This window comes from Hibiscus syriacus, unplaced genomic scaffold (assembly GCF_006381635.1).
Source record: "Hibiscus syriacus cultivar Baekdansim isolate YM2019G1 unplaced genomic scaffold, ASM638163v2 tig00111330_pilon, whole genome shotgun sequence".
Classification (NCBI taxonomy): Eukaryota; Viridiplantae; Streptophyta; class Magnoliopsida; order Malvales; family Malvaceae; genus Hibiscus; species Hibiscus syriacus.
In genome coordinates, this window is record NW_024063059.1 from 7,108,730 (window position 1) to 7,133,425 (window position 24,696).

Consider the following 24,696-nt stretch of genomic DNA (forward strand, 5'->3'; position numbering starts at 1 on the left):
AGATGTTTGCACAATTCTAGAACAAGAAAAGAACACTCAAAGATAATTACAAATGAGCACAAATGGTGTTCTTGAAAGCAAAATGAATATTGAAAGGAAAATTGGCTTGATTTGCACAAACTTGGTGTTTGATGCTTTCTCTCTTGTTTCTCTATAATTTCTTGTTGATCAAGGGCTTCAGAACTTGTTTAAATACACCTTGAATCACTTCTGAACGTTGGGGATAATTAATGAAGATAATATAGCCGTTTAAGTGTGAAAACAATTAATAAAACAGCTTGGAGCGTGGGGGGAATCGGTTCTCCCTCATAGGGGATCGGTTCCCTAAGTGTAAAATTCAAATATTTCGACCGTTGAACAAGGGGGAATCGGTACCCCCTATGGGGGAATCGGTTCCCTCCGAGCATTCTGGAAATCTCGAGCCAAACCATTCAGGGGGAATCGGTACCCCCTTGGGGGAATCGGTCCCTCTGAGCAATCTGGAATTTTTGGCTTTGAAATGGTTCGAAATACTTTGAAAGATTATTTTGAAATTGTTTTAAGATTAAAACTTAATTTTACACTTAAGTAAGGATTAAAAATGATTTTTGAAATATTTTGAGTAATGTTTTGATATTTGAATAATTATATCGAATATACTTAGAAATCATTTTGGAAAATCTTAAAATTCATTTAACTTAATTTGTTATATCGAAATATCAAAATCTTTTCAACAATCTCCCCCTTTTTGATATAACAAAACATTTTAGTAATTTTAAGATTTTGAAATCAAGTTTTGAAATTACTCCCCCTTACTTTAGCACTTCTCCCATTTATCATTTTAAAACATACTTAAAACACCACACTTCTCCCCCTTTTTGTTAAATAAAAAAGATTCAAAGAAACGTGAAAAATATTTAGCCAATTGATTAGGTATATGTATGCATAAGCTGCTAAGATCACAATCAAGAGAACCGTTAGCCATTAGTTCCATAATCAATATTCATAAATAATGTGATATGGCAAAATTGGTCATATTGCTAACAATGATGTAAATGATGCAATAATGAATAAATCACACCAAACATATAAGTTCACACCATCCATAAATCCAAACAAATTCATAATCCACAAATTCAAACATTCCAAATTATCAAATGTTAAACAATAAGTTTGGAAAACAAAGTAAAACATTTAATCACATATCCGGGTCAGGAGGAGGAAAACGAGCTCGCATAGCGGCCATTTCGTTAGTGGGGTCATTAATACGTGCGTTGGTTGCTTCATTATTTGCACGCATTTCCCGAAGAATTTCTAATTGTTGAGCTCCCATTGTGGATAAATGGGACTCTATAGAATTAAAGCGTGAATCCATGGTCGTATATCGGTAATCAAATGTCTCCATAAAAGATTGAAAATATGGAGGCATTTGAGTCGATTGTTGTGCTTGCTCTTCGGGCTGCTCCTCGGGATGCTCAAGTTCATCTTCAGCTTCATCGATGTCTCGCATTAATTACTCGAGATCTTCGTCAGCTTCTGGTGGAGCTTGTGAAGAACTAGCTCCCGGAGTAGTTGCAGAAGATCGAACCCATTCACCGGTTTCTTTATTTTTGACCCATCCCGCTCTTGTTAAAGAAAGAAGATTGATTTGTTTCTTAAGAGGAAAAGCGGCATCTAGACCAACTCAAAGCTCGGCTTTAGAAAAGAGATTACTAAGGATACAACTGTAAACTAGTGAAGAACAGAGTTTCTTATTTGGCACTACGTTAACGATTTCAACGATCTCAGCAAAGATAATCTCGGAAAGGTTTATTTTATGTTGTGTTCAAAACAATGCAACCACCAAAGTTCTAAAGCTCTAAGAGTATAATAACGACCCCCGGATGGTCAAAACCACCAAGTGATCATGAGATGAAGAAAACGCTCATGAAGATCTAGAACACTTGCACTATCATCCCATTTAATCGTGAGCCTAAAACTTGTTTTTCATTTGATAAACCTTCATTATCCAAGCCTAAGGCATTGGCTATGTAATCCGGATTAAGATGGAAATATTGACCTAGGAGGTAGGAACGTACTCCTATGGTTTTGGTTTTGTCACGATTTTTTATACAAACGGCATTACAGTAGAAGATACGAACAAGTTGATGATAGACAATGGGTTCAAGTTCGAAAAGTTTATCAAATTTCCATTCGTGCAAGATAGGGAGATATTTAAAGTTAATAGCAACCATAGCTTGAAGAGATGGGATACGTTCTTCCCTAATCTTATACAAGTCAAAATATTGGTAAAACCAATAACGATAATCTTTAGGACTCGGTTGACTGAAACAAGAATTTTGGATAGTCAAATTAGGATCAAGATTTGGAATAGGATTTTGAGGAATAGAAGGAGGATTTGGAGGTGGATTTGGTTGACGACTAGAACGACTAGATGAAGACCTAGCACGTTTAGGATTAGACATGGTGAAGGAAATCGGAATAGATTGAATAACCTGCAATTTTAAAAACAAATGTATGCAATTCAATTAATCCCAAAACTCAATTGAGTCCTCAATATTTCAAGGTTCTCTAAATCAATCCTAATGGGCAAAGTTTTTGAAAAACTTTTGAGAAACAATATATGTATAGTTTTCATAACAACAACATAATTTAATCAAAACACAATAATTTGAAAATTAACACATTTTTTTCGAAAAATTAAAAATTTTGGAAAATTCTTGTGTTTTTGATGAAATTAGTTATAACATCTAGTTTCTAATCACTAAACAACCAATGCCCGATCACTATTTCAACCTAGAACTAATTAAAACTAATCATATGTTCAAAATCAATGAAATAGAGAGTTTAGAAAAATTTACCTTGAAATATGAAGATTGAGGGAATTTAGATGTTGTTTGCACGATTTTAATGATGATTGCAAGTTTAGGAGATGATATTTGAAGTGAATTCCGATTAAAATCAATGATTTGTGGCAAGAATGGAGATTTGAGTGTTTTAGGATGAAAAACGGCGGAATAGGTTTTGGGGTTTTGGGGGTGTTCTGCCCGATTTTAACATAACTCCAGGGGGGTATCGATTCCCCTGTGGGGGGGATCGGTTCCTATTCAAAGGGGGAATCGGTTCCCTCATGGGGGGATCGATTCCCTCTGCACCAAAATGCTAAAATCTGATTTTTTTTAAGCACACAAAATGCTAAATTATTTTTCTCTAGTGGCATAGGCAACTCATATATTGAAAAATAATTATGTTCAAACAATTAAATTAATCTTTAATCGATATTTGAACATAAAATTAATTTTTCATCAAGAATCATAAACTCCCCCTAACTAATAGCAATGAATGCAATCAAAAATTACTATTATGAGCATTTTTCAGTATTTATTAAAAGTGTTGAATTATTTTAAACACTAAGTGAAGATAGGTCAGTTAAACCTAATTCTCTCCTAAGTGTCCAAAACCTTTCCTTATCTAAGGGTTTTGTAAAAATATCCGCTAATTGATGCAAAGTATCAACAAATTCTAGAACTACATCTTCCTTAGTGACATGATCTCTAATGAAGTGATGTCTAATTTCAATGTGTTTAGTTCTAGAGTGTTGGATGGGATTTTTAGTGAGACAAATAGCACTAGTATTGTCACACTTGATAGGAATAGTACCTACTTCAATTCCATAATCAAAAAGTTGTTGTTTCATCCATAAAACTTGTGCACAACAACTACCGGCTGAAATATATTCCACTTCAGTGGTAGATAATGCAACACAATTTTTGTTTCTTTGAAAACCAAGAAATCAGCATATTTCCAAGGAATTGGCAAGTACCGGAGGTGCTTTTCCTATCTAATTTACATCCTCCATAATCCGCATCAGAAAAAGCATGCAAGATAAAGCTAGAGTCTCTAGGATACCAAAGTCATAAACTAGGAGTGTCCTTAAGGTATCTAAAGATTCTCTTAACAGCTAGTAAATGTGATTCCTTAGGACATGATTGAAATCTAGCACATAAGCAAACACTATACATAATGTCCGGTCTACTTGCAGTTAGATAAAGCAAAGAGCCAATCATTGACCTATATAATTTAACATCTACACATTTACCTCCTTCATCTAAGTCAAGCTTTGTTGAAGAGCTCATTGGAGTGTCATGAGGTTTCCCATTTTCCAGTACAAACTTCTTGAGCATATCTTTGACGTACTTAGATTGATTAATGAAGATGCCATCTTTTCTTTGCTTGATTTGGAGTCCCAAGAAAAATGAGAGCTCCCCCATCATGCTCATCTCAAACTCACTTTGCATTAGCTTAGAAAATTCTTGGCAAAGAACATCATTAGTAGAACCAAATATTATATCATCAACATAAATTTGAACTACTAATAAATCTTTACCTTTATGCTTTAAAAACAATGTAGTGTCAACCTTTCCTTTTGAAAAACCTTTTTCAATTAAAAAATTTGACAATCTTTCATACCAAGCTCTAGGAGCTTGTTTTAAACCATAAAGAGCTTTTGTCAATTTAAGAACATGATCTGGAAATTTTGAATCTTCAAAACCTGGAGGTTGTTCCACTACACTTCTTCTTTTATAAAACCATTTAAAAATGCACTTTTAACATCCATTTGATATAATTTAAATTCATGAAAACATGCAAATGCTAATAACATTCTAATTGCTTCCATCCTAGCTACGGGAGCATATGTTTCATCATAGTATATGCCCTCTTCTTGAGTATACCCTTGAGCAACAAGTCTAGCCACTATATTACCACTCTCATCAAGCTTATTCCTAAATACCCATCTAGTACCTACAGTAGATTTATTACTAGGCCTTTCAACTAATGTCCATACTTTACTTCTCTCAAATTGATTTAACTCTTCTTGCATAGCCATAATCCAATGTTCATCATTTAATGCTTCTTTAATATTCTTAGGCTCTATGCATGAGATAAATGCAACATAATTACAAATATTTCTAAGAGAAGATCGAGTTGTTACCCCTTTTGATGGATCACCTATAATTTCACCATCCTTGACATAGTTGTACTCTCTTGGATAAGATACTTCCCTTTCTTCAATGGTTGGATTCTCAAGAGGATCATGAGTTTCCTCATTTTTCATTTCTTCCTTTGATGATGGTTCTCCAACTTCATGTCTAACATCATTTGTATTTATAACACCTACATCATCATTCACACAAGAATCCTTCCTTGGAAGGGGATTATCATCGAAAGCAACATGTATAGACTCTTCTACAACTAATGTTCTTTTATTAAATATTCGATAAGCTTTAGAATTTATGGAGTAACCCAGAAAAATTCCTTCATCACTTTTAGCATCAAATTTGCCAAGGTTTTCTTTATCGTTATTTAAAACAAAACATTTACATCCAAAAGGATGAAAATAACTAATGTTAGGCTTTTTATTTTTGAAAATTTCATATGGAGTTTTCTTTAAAATTGGCCTAATCATTACTCGATTTACAACATAACAAGCGGTATTTGTGGCTTCCGCCCAAAAATATTTTGGCAAATTATTTTCACAAAGCATGGTTCTAGTCATTTCTTCTAAAGTTTGATTTTTCCTCTCAACAACTCCATTTTGTTGAGGGGTTCTAGGTGCTGAAAAATTATGACTAATACCATTAGAATTACAAAATTCAATAAATCCAAGATTTTCAAATTCAGTGCCATGATCACTCCTAACACTAGTTATAGAGTAACCCTTTTCATTTTGGATTATTTTTGAAAATGTGATGAACTATTCTAATGCTTCATCTTTAGTACTTAAAAATAGAACCCAAGTATATCTAGAATAGTCATCTACCAAGACAAATGCATATTGTTTTCCACCCAAGCTAGTAGTCTTAGTTGGCCCAAAAAGATCTACATGGATCAATTGTATTACTATACTAGTTGATAGGTCATTAATGGATTTAAAAGAAACACGCTTTTGTTTTCCTTTAGCACAAGCATCACAGATTTTATCATTATCAAATTTAAGCTTAGGCAACCCTCGAACTAAATCACCTTGAATTAGCCGTTGCAAAACACTCATACTAGCATGTCCTAGTCTCTTATGCCATAACCAACTATCATGTTCATCCTTAGCAACTAGGCATAAATTATTCATATCAAAAGAATCTAAATGCACCATGTAAATGTTCCCTATTCTATGACCAATAAGCATAATTCGATTAGATGCAATGTCAATGACTTTACAACCATTAATTTCAAATAAGACATTGAATCCTTTATCGCATAATTGACTAATACTCAATATATTATGCTTTAATCCATTCACATATAAAACATTTTTAATTTGTATGGAAGAGGTATTACCTATTGTACCAATACCTTCAATGTGACCTTTTGAATTGTCTCCAAAAGTCACTTCTCCTCCATTTTTGGCGTTAAGCTCAATGAACCGTCTTTTGTCTCCGGTCATGTGTCTTGAGCATCCACTATCAAGGTACCATGAATTTGAATTTGTTTCCCGTGCCTTGTAGCAATGCTCCTTTCCCTACAAACATAGATTAATTTTTGATTTTTGGTACCCAAATTCTTTTGGGTCCATATTCATTAGTTTCCAAAATCCTAGTCCCCTTATGTATCCATTTGTGTAGGATATTTTTTATCTTTAGTAGTAATGAGTTCTTTAGGAACCCACATACTTCTAACGATTTTTCCATTAGAGGTTCTTTGGGGACCTCTATGATTGTAGTTTCTAAAACTTTTTAACAAAGTTGGATTTTGAATTTCCACCTTTTTCAAAATGTTTTGTTCCAACTTTATCAAAAGAAGTTTTAAGATCATCAATTTTCTTTTGATGATCATCATTGATCTTTGAAAGTAAATTTTGCAAATCTAAATTTTTCTTTTCAAACTCTTCTAGTTTGATTTGCAAATCTTTGATTTTACTTTCAAGATCGTTGTTGGTTTTGGATATGAGTTTGTTTTCATTTTTCAATTTTGAAACATCATTTTTATATTTTAAAAATAATTTCTCATAATCCGAAGCCAACCCATTATATTCCTCTAATAATTCATCATAGGATAAATCATCAAAATCAGATGAGTTAGAGGTTACCTTAGAATCTTCCCCAAATGCCATCAAGTACAAGTTAGCTACTTCTTGTTCCTCTTCATCGGAACTTTCTTCATCGCTCCATGTAGCCACATGAGCCTTGTGCTTATTCTTTGATTGACCCTTTTTTTTCAATTGTGGGCAATCATATTTAGCATGCCCTGGCTTTTTGCATTCGTAGCAAATGATTGGGTCCTTCTCTTTCGGTTCATTTTTAGGCTTTCATTTCGTTTGAATTTTCTTCCTCGATAAGGTCTCATCATTTTTTCTGAACCGTTTGGCAAACAATGCCATTTCCTCGTCATCATCATCGTTATTCGAATCACTCTCATCTTTTGTGGATTTTAGAGCAACTCCAATGTTTTTCTTCTTCTCCTTCTCCTTTGGTGTCTCGTCAATTTTGTCGAGGTGCACCTCATCTTCGAGCATCATTTCATGAGTGAGGAGTGACCCAATTAGCTCTTCAAGAGTTAAGGACGTTAAGTCCTTAGACTCGATGATTGTCGTCTTCTTTGATTGCCACGATTTTGGGAGGGAGTAGACTAACTTCCTCACAAGCTTTTCATTTGAAATGATCTCTCCATATGATTTGAGACCATTGACAATCGTTGAAAATCTATCCGTCATAGCTTTGATATCTTCATTTGGTTTCATCCTGAAATTTTCATAGCTATGCGTTAGAATACTAATTTTAGATTTCTTTACCTCATCGGTACCTTCATGAGTGACTTGAAGTTTGTCCCATATTTCTTTGGCGGTTGTACACGATGAAACTCTTCCGTATACATCTGGTCCAAGAGCACAAAAAATGATATGGATGGCTTTGGAGTTGAGCATATGGAACATACTTGTCCTTTGAAGAAAGGAAAACATTTTAAAATTAGGCAAGTATGGTTTCCAAAAGGAACAAGGGGCATTGTAACTAACGTTCAAGGATCCAAAGCAATTTGGATACCAAAATCTACTTAAATGTCTCTTGTAGGTGTGTGGAAGCAATTATGATGAAAATGATGATATTCAAGATGCTCTGGCCACACATGAAAAAGGAATGGGTAACCTCTAAGCTTAATGCTTTTAATTTTGGTTATTTGGTTGCTCATTTGATTTTAAGCATGCATGAGTTTTGGTTTTAAATGATTATGCATCATTGTTTTAATCTCATGTATGTTGAAAAGATGATTATGATGAACATTTATTTTTGAGAATTTTTAGTTCATCATAATGAATTTTGGTCAAAATTGGTTTTAAATGCTAATGATATCTCTCTAACAATTGATATCAAATTTCAAAATACTTTAATTTTATAAATTTTAATTTTTGGCCTAAATTTGAATGTTTATGCATGTGGTCTAAATGAAAATGATATCTCTCTAGCAATTGATATCAAAATTTTAAAATTGCATAACATTTTTTGAAAACTTTATGCAAATGCACTTAATTTTAGCAATTGGTATTAATATCAAATTTCAACAATTGGTATTGCATAAAGTATTTTAGACTTGGATATATTGAATTTCATGTGCTACAAACATGTTTGTTATTCTTTTTAGAAATTCAATATTTTGTTTAAGTGTCAAGATCTTAAAAGCTTAATTTTGTTTGGAATACATTTATTGAGGGGGAGCTTTGATTTTTCAAATTATTTTTAAATGTAAAATTTACTACTTACTCTCCAAAGTTATTTTAAACTTCAAAGATCGAATTATTTTTGATATAACAAAAATGGGGAGAAGTTTAGTTTGAAAATTTCAATTTCTTAATGAAAAAGGGGGAGCTTGACATTTTCATATGTTTTCCAACAACTATTATCTTTTTCATTAAACATTTTATTAAGGGGATTTTTTGCCAAAAACAATTTTTCAAATGTTTTGTTATATCAAAAAGGGGGCGATTGTTGAACTATGTTTCGATATAACAATTTAAGCCAAAATCACTATTTGAACAGTAACCCGAGGCTCAAAAATTCCAGTATGTAAAAGGGGAACCGATTCCCCCCAAGGGGGTACCGATCCCCTCACTGTTCATCAGCCCAACGGTCATAATATTTGAATATTATGAAGGGGTACCGATTCCCTATGAAGGGGTACCGATTCCCCCCATTTTGGGCAGCCTAGTTTTGCAGAAAAATCATTCCCAAACGGCTCCAAAACATCCCCAACGGCTAGATATGACTTCAAACACATTCCAAGCTATAAATACAAGCTAATGACACTTGAAGAAGTAAGAGAACAACTATCCAAGTAAACAAACACAAGAGAAGAGTTTTTCATTCTTATTTCATCTTTCTCTTGTAAATATTTTGTTCTTGTGAGCTTAATTCTTGTAAACACCTACCTTAGAGAGGTTTTATTGTTTACATCTTTTATCCTTTTGTAAAAGGGAAAGGTTCTAGCTTAGCCCGTGTAAAAACTAGGGAAAGGTTCTAGTTTAGCCCGGAAAAACTAGGGAGTTGTAAGGTTATCTCTTTGTCCTCAAAAGAAAGAACAAATTAGGGAATTTGTTGGAAAATCCTTGGTGAGGAGTTAAGGTAGTGGACGTAGACTTTGATTGAGAAAGTCGAACCACTATAAATCGATGTGCAATTCTCTATCTTTCAATCTCCTTACTCCCTAAACACAAAACCATTCCGACCCCTCTTTGCAAATCGTTCTGGTTGTCGTTTCGAGCTTCCGAAAATCCCAACAGTATCGATACATGTTATAGACCTATTTTTCATAAAATCGGTATATTTATAACGGTTACATTGTAAATTTACCTATTACATTATAATTATCGGTTTCGATGTTTTTGGGGTCGTTACTTTTTAAAAATGTATCGACACTTTATGGGAAACTTTAAGTTTGGATACATTATAGAAAACGATTATAAATATACCGATATTTCTAAGTATGAAAACTTTGTTGTGGAGATTATAGAAAACGATTCTTTAATAATGTGTTTCGATATATTTGTACACAGATGTAAAATACATTAATAACTAGTATTGATATTTCAACAATCCTCGAATGTATCTGTATTTACACAACAATGTTCAAATAATGTACCCACAACTAAATTAATCAGATGAAAAAGGGTTATTTCTAACGAAGTCCGGATTATTAGGCACCTTCAACAAATTTTCCAAATACTCTCGTATGTTTCCGCCTTTTTTTGAGGACATACATATATAATTTCAATTATCAAACTAATGAGGTGCAATTTTACTAACAATAAACTAAATTCGCATAAGCAAAAATAAATTTATGTCATACCTAGAGCACTGTCGTTCGAATGGGAAGCAGCGTCAAAGGTGTGTGGACATATGTAATTGTATTTATATATAAACATATAAATTGTTAATCAATCAATGTATGAACACATGTTTAACTGAAAAAAACATATTGCATCAATGTAACTTACCGGGTTATAAATCATTTTTTCCACTGAATCATCGACCAAAAGTGTATTTAGCTCGTTAAAATAAGGACACGCGTTCCAAACATCATTGATATCTTTACAGTAGGTAACATTATCGTATGTTTTGCATTTTGCTTGATCCTGTTCACAAACAGTCGATCATAAATATGTAGGAATCATAGAAAAATAAAAGTCATCAAACTGTATTGACATTCATCTTACCCAAACAAATAGAAAATGCTCAGAAAATAAAGGTAGTTTCTCAAGTACACAGTAGGCGTTATGCCTGAGATTGTAATCAAGTTTGAATGTTAACATTCAATTGTATATTAACGATTTTGGCTACAGTAAATCAATTTCTCAACAGTTCTAACCTCATCTTGGAATACCAAATGGAAACAACAAAATTGTCTACACAAAAATACAGAAATTCATATAATCATGTTCTAAGGACAACATCTACAACATGAAGAAAATGAGATTAAAGTTATACGATTATATGTTAAAATAATGGATACAAAAGAACATAATTAAAACCTACAGGCTGTCTTGGGATGTAGGCAAAGACACCATTGAGATAAAAAATTACAAGTTTTCTTGAAGGCGGCGTTGCAGAAACGATATAATTGTTTGGATCATCATCATCGTCGTCATTTTCATCTTTATTGACCGGTTGGTTGTCCACATCTGTTAAAAGAAAATAAAATACATTTCAGAACGTGTAAATGTTTAGAAACATAAATAATGAATTACCTAACTCGTTTGATGTTGTTGGCGTAATTCGTCACGCAACATGGAGACTTCATCGCGTAATGATGAAATATCAGCTCGCATTCCACTCACAAGGGAATCAATATGCTCCCAAAAATTGACCATGTATTCCATCACGGTCTTAATTGTGACATCCTCTCTAACTGGAGCTTCTTCCATCATTGTGTCTCCAATTGGTTGGTCGTCTTCATAGCTAATGGGGTCTATTTCCTCCCTCTCTTGATCTAATTCGACCTCCTTGACACGCTTTCAACCAAGTTTTTCAACAAAATCATATCCTACTTTTTTAATAAATAACATGTCAATCTTGCGAGTTAATCGAACAGGGGCGTCATGCGAAAAATCAACTTCTTTCTTATTCAACAGATGGGTGATGACACATCCATATGATAGTGAAGTTGAAATTGTTGCTCCCTTTGTGACCATATATACAATTGTATTAAATATCAGTTTAGTAATGTTTGGAGCCGTTTTGGATTTATACTTTGCTATCCACCAATAATCGCTATCTCGAAGCATTGAATGTTTTCCCCCAGAAGGCCGGATATACCAAGTGAGCATTTTGTGAAACACTCTCGACTCTACATCTAGGTGAATTGGGCTATTTCTAGCAACTCGTTGTATTATAGTATCTAAATTATTTTCATATGAATCCCCTTTATTCTCGACACCTAAACCCTTCGCAATAGTTTCTGGAGATATATATATATATATATCCTTCCCAATGACATGGGTATTAATTCCTATTATATTAGTCTTATTAGGCTCGTGTTGTAAGGAAGCATTATTGTAAAAGACTCTAACTAGGTTGAGGTAATATTTTGGTTCTACACCAAGGAATTCAAGCCAACCCCAGGATGTAAATGTGGATTTAAAACTAAACGCATATTTATCATCAAACAAGAAACCCAGGTCAATGACACGTTCGAGATGAATCTTCCTTACTTTAAAACTCATCTGCCATCTTTGTTCCTCCATATCGGATCTAAAGTTCAGAGTTTCGAAGGACCTGAATTCCTCAAAAGAATCGTTTTTTTGAGAAAGAGGTTGTGGTTGAGAAGACCTGGGTTGAGAAAAGCTTTGAGAAAGACCGTGTTTCTGACGCTGACGTTTTGGAGCCATTTTGGGTGTGGATGCTATTATATTGGAACACAAACACATTCAAGAAAAAAACTCCAATATAGAAATCAATCAAACCCATAAAATATCGATAAATTTACCTGAATATCTAATCGTCACTGTTATGATAACGCTAGTATTCGTCGGAGAGGAAGAGTTCTGTTCTCTTATGCCTTTAGGTTTAGGTTTTGTCGATTTGGAGTTTGTATCAATTATAATCTATAAAAAAATGAAGGGGGAAAAACATGCGATATTTAAAATAGTATCGACACAAATTTAAAAATTGTCGATACTTTATGATGACCTATTTTCTCATAAAACCGGTATAGTTATACCAGTTATATTACAAAATTATCTATTATATTATAATTATGGATTTCGATGTTTTTGGGATCGACACTTTTTAAAAATGTATCGTCACTTTATGGATTTATACCGGTTATATCCCCAAGTATCGATACATCTTGTAGACCTATTCTCTCATAAAACCGATATATTTATACCGGTTACATTGAATAATTACCTATTACAATATAATTATGGGTTTCGATGTATTTGGGATCGACACTTTTTGAAAATGTACCGACACTTGATTTGTTCACCCTTTTTGGCATTCATTCTGGATAAAAAGTATCGACACAAAATTAAAAAGTGTTGATACATGTAGTAGACCTATTCTCTCATAAACCCGGTATATTTATATCGGTTACATTGAAAAATTACCTATTACATTATAATTATGGGTTTCGATGTATTTGGGATCGACACTTTTTGAAAATGTACCGACACTTTATTCGTTCACCCTTTTTGGCATTCATTCTGGACAAAAAGTATCGTCACAAAATTAAAAAGTGTCGATACATGTTGTATACCTATTCTCTCATAAAACTTGTATATTTATACCGGTTACATTGAAAAATTACCTATTACATTATACTTATAGGTTTCGATGTTTCTGGGATCGACACTTTTTAAAAATGTATCGACACTATATGGGTGCACCTTTTGGGATTTGATTCTGTTCCAAAAGTATCGACACGATCTCCACAAGTGTCAATACATGTTGTAAACCTATTCTCTCATAAAATTGGTATATTTATACCGGTTACATTGAAGAATTACCTATTACATTATACTTATGGGTTTCGATATTTCTGGGATTGATACTTTCTATAAATGGATCGACAAATATGCTTACTTATTTTTTGGAAACTTTACGTTTGGGAACCATACTGGACAAAATGTTGGAAACAAATCTTTGTGTTTATTAATTTTTCAGTAAAAAGTCTATTTTTACCAACTACATTGTAAATTTACCTTTTACTTTAAGTTAATGAATTTTGTAGTTATTGTACATACCCTCAATATGGAATGGCCATTCAGTCACGCACATGATGACAATTATGATGACATTTGGAATAATACAGACAATGATCTCCATATATCGTAACTATCAACATGACTCTTAGTTTGTATAAGAAACATGTACAACAACCTACTGCTAACTTTTCTCATCTCATACATAATTACATTCACATACAAAATTATAAATCGTATACAAAATTAACCCTATATTTACATCATTTCATCCTTTTTGTTATTCTTGTGTATGATGGCAGCTTTTGTTATCTCCTGTCTTCGTTGATTTTAATTGTGGCTTACTAAATCGTTTAATATTCGCGATCGATCCCACACTCCAACAACCTATATTCAAATTGTCAGAACGTTATGTATTGTAAACCACAACATTCAATCTACGACTTTTAACAATTTAACCGCAAACGAATTTTTAATTCCACTTACAAAATCACCAGTTGCCCCTGTAGAACCGATCGATCCCACACTCCAACAACCTATATTCAAATTGTCAGAACGTTATGTATTGTAAACCACAACATTCAATCTACGACTTTTAACAATTTAACCGCAAACAAATTTTTAATTCCACTTACAAAATCACCAGTTGCCCCTGTAGAACCGATCGATTCCATCCACATCATCACATACATGCCACAATCATATCTGTTACAAAATTTGAAAACCACACATGTCAATTATGAAACCTACATAAATTAAGCATTCTATTTATGATAACATCTCATACCCATTCAATTGCTTATTCTTCTTATGCTCCACAAATTTGAAATTTTTCAAGGGGAACTTTCCTAGAGATCCACAGTATTCTACCCAAATGTGTTTCTTATTATAAATATCTAATATTTTAATCTGCATCAAAAAATATGAAGTTATGAAATTATGCATTATAATTTACATACTGTCCTTTCATAAATACATACATACATACATACCAATCTCTTAGCATCCTTCACTCTCTGTTTAGCTGCTTCAGATGGAAACATACCATCATATATTATTGCAACACGATCTACCATATCCAACACCAACAGATACCAATGTGAATTAAGGTAGTTTATTGTGATCATGATCTGCAACAAATTTCACACCCAATTTGACAAAATTCAACATTCTATATCCGAAAACTTCATTTGCAATTCGTATGGTGTCTTACCTTCTCACAGTCGGTGAATTTCACATAGTTATCCAATATGGGACCCCAAAAGTTAGCAATACTCTCAACACTTTCTTTGTTATTGGCATCCAACGCCTGTTGCTGCAATTACGCAACAATCATTATTAATTTACAGTTTATAACACTACTTTTCAACATTTATTAATTTAACTCACCGCTAAGTGGTATGGAAGGTAGCCAATCCTCCGGAGTGACTTTTTCGAATCATAGCATACTGTCCATGCGAGCAAATCAGTAACCTAACAAAATTAATTACACAATCATAACATATTCAATAGGTTTTAACATTTTGTACTTTTTACTTACCACACCACCAACCCATTCCGTAGGCTTCAACGTTGCAACGTCGTATACACTAGCGAATTGATTTCCCATTGAGATTACAGAATATCTGTATGAATCATTAGGATTAATATCTTGTCATGAAATATTTGAATATCACTCACAAAGCAATATATTTCACTTACCTCGATTCTAACCCACTATTCCATAAATAATCACAAATTACAGCTTCGATGTCATCAATTCCGCTTGGAATATCCTCTTTTTCAACCTACAATTTTGCATACAAATTTTTGTCATAACAACATGATAAAGATCAAATTAAGTTTTCTTTTATTCAACTTACCTTATGCTTCTTCTTCTGGGGTGCAGGACATTCCGAATCCAAATCTGCATCTATAACACTCTCCAGTGTATAGATCACATCGACATCCTTCCTCCTCATTTCCTCCATCTTTTCTTCTTCCTCCCTCTTTTCTTCTTCCTCCCTCTTTTCTTCTTCATATTTTTTCAGTTCATCGTATTTTTGCTCTACATAGCTTTTCATCTCTTTTATTTCACCCTTTAATTTTTTCCCTTCATCCAAGTATTGATCAACCACCCCCTTCACCCCCGTAAGTTCACTCCTCAATTCCACAACCTCCTTCACCACTCCATCAATTTTTTCACCCGTCACCATCTTAAGATCACCCCTTAACACCTCAACTTCTTTCACCACTTCACCCCTCAACACCTCTACTTCTTTCACCACTCCATCTATTTTTCTGTCCACTATTTTTCCTTCTACTTCCACCTTATGCCTCTCAAGTGTCTCTTCGACTCTCTCAAGTTTCTCTTTGACTCTCTCAAGTTTCTCTTCGACTCTTGATTGTCTTTGCATGATATCAAATTGGATTTATTTTATATCAGCCAATTCATACATCAAAATGTCGAAGTTACTCTGTTTTCCCTCACCGTCATCCCCCAATACAATCATCCCTTCTTTCTTCTCCTCTGCCTCCTCTACTTCCTTGCTAATAACCTTCAAAATTTTAAGACATTGATTATATTCTTAATATTATTTAATTACATTTATTACCCTATCTTGCTTCATCGGTCTATCCAACTTCAACTTCGCCATCACTCTAACTACCTCTTCCTTCCCCCATGCATGGATGTGTGCCACTCCGGTTCTTTCATAAGCCGACACTGCCTCACAGCCCGACCAAAAATCGAACAGTGCAACCTGCATTTATAATAAAATTTATAATTTTATATAATAACTATACTATCATTTTATATAAAAAAACAAAAAAGTTCTTCAACTCATTTACCTATAAGATTGCTATGCACCCTTTGAGGTATCTCTGGCTGCCCTTTTTAAAGGTGATTATTGATTCAATCAATCTCGAATGGACATATTCAGCCCAATTGAATTCACCCTTCAAGCCTTCATCGCAAATGAGCTTCATATAGTCCTTGTTCGTTGACGTATCACCCATTGGACAAAGAAAGATCCCGACAAGGTACAATAGAACTCTGGCCTTCAGTTCATCCCCCCGTAAGATCCACTTTTGATTTCCTCTTAGTTCAACATATGTCACCTTCTGCTTCAAACCATATTTGGAGGAAAGTGTTTTCCAGTTCTTACTCTTAGAGACTTCTACAACACTTTTGCCTTCATTTTCTACCCCCAAGACAGCTGCAGCACATGGGATCCCGAGAGGAAATGAAAAATCACCATACTTAGCAATACATTGTTTGACATCAAATTCCGGCATCAAGGATCGACACAATTCCCTCTGAATAGGTCGATCCCTTACTCCTACCAAAGATCCAAACCCCATTTCTCCCAGCACATTCAATTGACTCTTATCCTTAAGGTGTTTAATTAATGAATTCACCCTTTTAATGATGCACCTTGTCGACACTTCCTACATTTTTTAACAATATATAATGTTATAGTTCTTATATATTTTCTATCAACGTATTTACAAGTTTAATGAATACCTTCTTTTCATGTGCTTTCCTCCATTCTTTGTATTCTTCACTATCCATCTTTGACTGTGTGATGTAAGGTTCCTTATCAGCATCAGTCATCGAATTCCATTTCTCCAACGCATCATTTCTCACCTAATATTAAGCATAAATGTTTCTTAATCAATGCATTAACGCTAAATAATACTCAATGTCAATTTCAATTTACATACCGAGCCGATGTGTTCACCACCTTCCTTCATCCTTTGGCATTCGGTCATACTGTTAACATTTAAAATTTGTCATCAATTTAAACTTCTTAAATACTTTAATCCAATTATCATTTCAACAATAATAACAAAAAGACATTGATACTTACTAGAAGTACATATCTACCCTTTGGTTGCTTTCGAGTCTCGGCCTCAATTTCAAAGTCATCTACGCCACCAACAATTTTTCCACCCATTGACTCCATTTTTCCTTCATATATCAGTTTACGCAAATCAAAGCAAATACTTGTTACATACACTTTATTCAATATACAAATATAGATAACTACTCTTGTGGTAAAACGGTTTTCTTCAAAAGAATTTGAATGGTCACTACAAAATGTGTCGGCACATTTATACAACCTATAATATCATTTTCTACCTATAATATTTAATAAAAATATCGACATTTATATTTTACATTGAATATCACTTTCTACCTGTAATCGGTCACAAATGTTTCTTTACTCCAAAATCCCAAATAACACATAAAAACCCTATTTCCGATTACTATAATAATAAAACACTAGGGTTTCGACAACGTACTTTTCGATTCGACTGCAGCAACAAACAAACAAACTTCGCTTTAGAAACGTCTTATGAAATGCAGCAACAATTAGGTTTCGATTTCAAAAACTCGTCCGTTCTATCTATTTTCAGATGATATTTAGCTATGGCCTTTATATTTTCATCGGATATGTTATTTATATTTAATCGATACAACTACAAAAGTGTCGATACTTTTATGTCAGCTGTCGATACTTTCGATAGGATAATTATCTATTTCTTTGAAAGTATCAATAATTTATTACACGTACCTATTAAAGTATCGACACTTTTAATATATCCGGTAGCGATTTACCGGTTTTATCATTTCGATACCGGTTTTGTCATATTTTTACATGTTATATCGTTGTGGATCGATACATTTTTTTAAAGTATCAACACTTTATAGGCGCTAAAACTGCTTCTCTTTTAAATTCACAAAGTGTCGATACTTATATTAAAGTATCGACACTTTCAATATATCCGGTAGCAATTTACCGGTTTTATCATTTCGATACCGGTTTTGTCATATTTTTACCTGTTATATCGTTGTGGATCGATTCATTTTTATAAAGTATCGACACTTTATAGGCGCTGAAACTGCTTCTCTTTTAAATTCACAAAGTGACTATACTTATATTAAAGTATCGATACTTTCAATATATCCGGTAGCACTTTACCGGTATTGTCTTTTCGTGACCGGTTCTGTCATATTTTTACCTGTTATATTGATATGGATCGATACATTTTTTATTTGGATCGACACAAACTAACAAGTTAAGTTTGTCGGTTGCCAAATTTTTTGATATTTCTTAATGATTTAGACCTACTACGTTATTATTACTCAATATTTTCAATAGCGCTAAATCGAATTTATTAAATATCTTTTAATGTGAGACAACCTCACAGCAAGGTCACCAGAAGAATTGAGAAGCATCACAAAACCATCCCGAATATGGGGTGGGCTGATGACATCAGCATACAGTGAAGAAAGCAGAACTGAGGCCATTTCCTTCTCTTTATCATGCCTGTCCATGGCCATGGAGACAAGCCCTTTAATAAAATAAGGATGATAATTATTAGAGCCAAGATCTTTAACGTCAGATGCAGCCAATTCCACATCACTGGTGCTAAAATATTCTTCTATAATCGAAACAACAGCTTTTTTGTACACATCTAGGGGATCAGAAATGGTTGACCCAACAAGTTGATATGGTTCCTGGCAAAAGTAAGGGCAAAGAAATTAAGCACCAACAAAATTTATTAACAAACAAGTACGCCACAGGTACAAGTTGCATTCACAGACCCTATAAACAAGAGCAGTTTACTGAGAAATTTTGTACAGTGCAAGTGTGTAGAAGTCAAATAAAGACAAAAAGGTGCAAGGACCTCTCCACTGTCATAGTTGGGATCATTCCGATCAATATGTGATTACCCATCTGTATCAAGGAGTTTCCCCCATGTACCCCTACCCCAGCACTATCTGTTTAATATTATTAAAGGGCAAAAGAACTTATCAGTAAGAACAAACAACTCTGTACTGCTCTCCTCTACATTTAAAGGTAATTTTTTTGACAAAAATGCATATGCAAAGCAACATAATTGGCTAATTTAAAACCCAAACCTGGCGAAGCAGGAAAAAAAAGATGATATATGATTTTGATTATCAATTATCCATTGAATATGTTTATGCACAAGAAGTTGCTGCAGGTTAATAAATATGGATCAAGCTCTCTTCCATTACTTTGTTTTGTTCATTAGTATTCAATACAATAATCATCATTCATAAATTTGAGTTAAATAATTCATGAGTAGGTCCTACACATATTGAATAATGATGATTCGTGTCGTGGAAGGTAATCGGAAAAAATAATGGATTGGATCTTAACCCCATATATTTACCCTGTGAGTTACAAAGCAAAGACTTTAGAAGTACGACCGGGGCATTAATATTATAAAGACCAGCTAAAAAAGAACTCGAACCAAGCCAAAAGTATTATTATTTCATCATCTTATTTAAATGAAAAATAAATTATAGATTTATGAACCTAACAGGTTGGATGTGCTAAACCTAAAAAATTTAAGCACAATAAATCAGTAGAGCAACAAGGTGATATTGATTAAAGATGATATATTAGGAATAAAGGATCAAACGAAAGCACATTTGTTGTCCGACTGATCATTTTTGGTTCAACCCCCGCTCCAAGACGAACAAGTCAGTTATAGCAAATAGAAATTTCAAAAATAGCCAGTATAACCAAATACCCAAAGAGGTGAGAAGAAGAAAAAATGCATTGAATTGAACAATTCAAAGAATAACAAGGCTCACCCTTCTTTACACGAAGGCACTTTCCTGAGTGAGACCGACGGACATGCCTCACAGCAATACCACCTGTAGGAGCCTTGCCACCAGCAGGAACCTTTAATTGATGATCCAAAAGCAAAGACGTTGGAGATTTGGGGGATGATGAAAATCTTGGGGATGGTAAAGCAGTCCCCACATTCTGGTTCGCTATTTTCAGCTTTTCCCTTTGTTCATCAGTAAGAAATACCTCGCCTGACGCCATTTACTCTTCACCAATTCTAAATACCTTATAAAATGCCAAAAGAAACTAAAAAGTAAAAAGTAAAAAGGGCAAGATATTATTTCATCTTAAATTGCGCTGTTTTATCTGGAACAAACATTCAATTAGGGAACAAATAATTAAAGAACTATTGATGAGCAGCAAAAGGGTGTTAAAAGCAACAAAGAAATAACAGAAAAGTTCAATTAACTCTCGTAGATTAAATAAATAAGGTTAAAAGAAGTGCTAAACTACAACCACAACTGATGCATTCATTAAGCACTCAATCTTGGTCATACTGATTTATGGCATTAAAGCATTTCGAAGCCCATTATCAAGATTATAAGTATTTTTCCTTTGAGCTGGAGATTATAAGTCATTGTCTTCTTTCAAAAGCATAAAGACCTATAATGCTACAGTAGAGGTAAACAAAAGTCCTTTCAAACTGACTTATTTCATAATCTTCAGTCAAATCAGTTTGGCCTACTCAGTTCTCATAGTTAATTCAGTTTTCTTAGGAGGTTAAAATAGGTTAAGTCAGTAAGCTATCAAACAAGGTTAAGTTATGACGTTTAATATACATATATAATTTTTTAAATTTTTAAATTATTTTTACAAAATATAATAAATATATAACATATAATATTTTAACCAAAATCCAAACCTACTTCTATTCATGTTTTATTTTGGCTTATATCACAAATAAGTACTTAAAGTATACCATATTTTTCATCTAAGCACCTAAAGTATTTTTTGGTCAAACTTGTCTACAATTACCATTTTTGGTCTAAATAAATACCTAAAATATTTTTTAGTTAAAATTGGTACTTTAATATACTGTATTTTCCATTTAAGTATCTCAAGTATTCTTTAACTAATGCAGCATGTCAACTTTTTAAATCTTAGATGAAAAAGATCAAATACTTTAGGTAGCTATTTTGACTAAAAAAAACAACTTATATATCCATTTAGACCAAATTGACAACTTTAAGTAATTGTTTTGAATGGAAAAGATGATATATTTAAGTACTTATTTGTAATTGTCATAATCGTCCTTCGGGTGGCCTGGAATTGGGCTTCGACTTAAATAAATGTGTTAAAGCCACCACTGATCATTAAGTTGACCGAACACCTTAATTTACCATCTTACTTGATCTGTGTTTTACCAGAAATAAATCATATTCGAGAGTCGATTACAGTCAAAGAATGATTAGCACTCTTGTACTGCCCTTTTGGTACCAATTTAATTTCCCGGTTGTCTTAGTTGCGAAAGTTAAAAGTTAAATTAAAATTTAAAATTCGAACCAAATTACTTACCTTTGATCAACTAAAATTCCCCCTAAAAAGAGGTCAAAAAATGTTAGATCGTAAAATAAAATAAATGAATGTTAAATAAATCAAAGAGAAAAATAAAAAAAAGGTTAAATTGAGAAATAAGAATAAAAATAAAGTTAGTATAAAAAGAAAGAATAATAAAGTAAAATAATATTAAAAGAGAAATATATAAAAAATGAAGAAAATGTTAAATTTCAAAAGAAATTTAAAATAAATGAAAAAATATTAATTTTAAAATAAATAAAATAAAAAGAGAAATAAATGTAAAATTTTAGAAGAAATAAAAATAATAATTTTTTAAAAGCAAAGAATGAAGAAAGTGTTAAAGAATCAAATTGGAACAAATTAAAATTTATGGACCAAATTGATGCTAAAAATGAGCTGCAAGAGAAAAACAAAATGTAAGGGGACTAAATTGCGAAATATCAAAAATTTAAACAGGGATTAAATTGACTAAATTCAAAATTCAAGGGTAAATTCATAATAGGTGACCAAAATGAATTACGCATCGAAAGTCTAGGGACTGCAAAAATAATTTAAAATTTTCATAATTACAATCTAGTCCCAACTATAAATACCCCCTAAAACACAAAAAAACTCACTCTTCCTCATTTCTCAAAACACCCTTCCCCTAAACTCTCTCAACTTTCTCCTTTCTCTCCCCCATTGGCCTAGGGCCGGATACCCTTCCGGCGACTAACCGCCACTGCTCCGCCGTACCGGCCACCGCCTCTAGTGGTCGGGGACCTAAAATCTACCCCATTCGAAAGATCTCTACACCCTAATGTCAGAACCGACCCCCAAACATCACAAAAATGCCTCTATTTATATAGATCTAGGAAAAATCTTTTCGGGTTTTACCTTTTCTCTGTGAAGTCTCTCGTTCTAGGTGATCGTTCTCCTCCCGCGTTAAAAATCGAAAACTATTTTGGTTCTTTTGTGATTTTTGTGGCTTATTGGTTGCTTCGTTCTTGTTGTTTGTTTTTTATGCTTTTAGTTTCTTTTTCGGTATATGTTGTTTCGCTTCTCTGATGGTTTTCCATTATTTTGATGGCTTGGCCGGAGACTTTTTATAGTCTGGAACCTGACCGTTGTAGCTCCAAAAGGGGCAAGATCTTCGTCCGATTTTTTCATTGGACGCTCGGTCGAGTGTCGTTCGTGCGAGCTGTTACACTGATCTTGCAAAAATCTCAACCGATTTTCAAATCGTGTTGGCGCGTGGCCTCCACGCGCACTACCATCAGCCGCTTGGTCCCTCCATGCGGCGCCCTTGACATTTTAAGGTTTACACAACCCTAACCCAATACTAGGCTTATTGGGTTGGGCCAGGTCTACCCCCAACCGGACTTGCTTGTTGGATCAAGTCTGCTTGCACGGTTAGTCTGCTTGCACGGTTAGTCTGCTTGCACGGTTGGGCTGCGCTTTGAACTAAATGGACTCTTAGACCTCAAAAACAAAAAACCAAATAAAAAGAATTAATAATAATAATAATAAAATAAATAATATAATATAATATAATATAATATAATATGTAATGAAAACTAATAATATGTTTTTCAAAAATTATATATTATATATGTTTCCAAAAAAATCATTTTTAAAACTATATATTATATATTCTTTGAAAAAAAAAATCAAAACTATATAATATATATTCTTTCAAAAATTGTTTTCGAAATTATATAATATATATGTTTTCAAAAATTGTTTTCAAAACTATATAATATATGTTTTCAAAAAATGTTTTTAAAATTATATATTATACGTTTTCAAAAATGTGTTTTCAAAACTATATAATATATGTTTTCAAAAATGTGTTTTCAAAATAATATAATATATGTTTTTAAATCGTATTTTCAAAACCATATTATATATTTTCAAAATCGGTTTTTAAAATTATATATTATATGCTTTAAAAACGTTTAAATTATATGTTTTCAAAAATTATTTTCAAAAACTATATTATATTATTATATGTGTACTAAATAAACCCCGGACGAAAATGAGTGACTACAGTTGCCCCTCTTTGCCCATTATTGTGCAATGAAAATAGGGCAAAGACAAAAATAAACAAATTTTCATTCGGTGCATATGGATATGAAAAAGCATGTTCATGTTAGGGTTGTTGATCTCTAAGTTTAAAATCCGACTCAATGTTGCAGTCGAATCTTTTATCGATTATCCTCTGTTGCGGAGTTGAGATTCGACTTAAAAATAGAGGACGATTCCTTGTTGTTAAGCCATATTGAGTGTGAATCATTTTTCGATCTTGAGATGTCTTTGAACGCGATATTCTTCGTCATGAAGTTGAAATCAAGTTCGAAATTTGAACTAAAAAGTTGCTTCTTATTGCCAAATCGTAGTTAACCTTAGTCTTCTTCTCGGCTTAAAGACCTCGGTTTAAAATTCAACCGAACAGTAGATCCTCGCTGCTACCATGTGGTCGACATGCCTTCGAGCTTAATGGAATCGAACTCAAACGTTTTCATTGACATACAACTTTTCTCGACTTAAGCTATGTTGTAAATTAAGCAGGGAGCTATATAGTTCCTTGTTGCTAAATCGCAGCCAACCTATGTCTTCTTCTTGACTTAAAGACCTCGGTTTAAAATTCAACCGAAAAGTAGGTCCTCGTTGCTACCATACGGTTGATACGCCTTCGAGCTGAATGGAATCGAACTCGAAAGTTTTCATTAACAGACAACTTTTCTTGACTTAAGCTATGATGTAAATTAGACTGAGAGATAGTTCCTTGTTGCTAAATCACAGCCAACATAGGTCTTCTTCTTACTGTTACCATGCAGTTGATACGCCTTCGAGCTGAATAGAATCGAACTCAAAAGTTTT

General features: G+C 33.2%; 1 pseudogene; it reads right to left on the minus strand.

The window, feature by feature from the left end:
• Positions 1 to 24,696, minus strand: part of LOC120158643 — a 56,094-nt pseudogene that overhangs the window by 21,055 nt on the left and 10,343 nt on the right.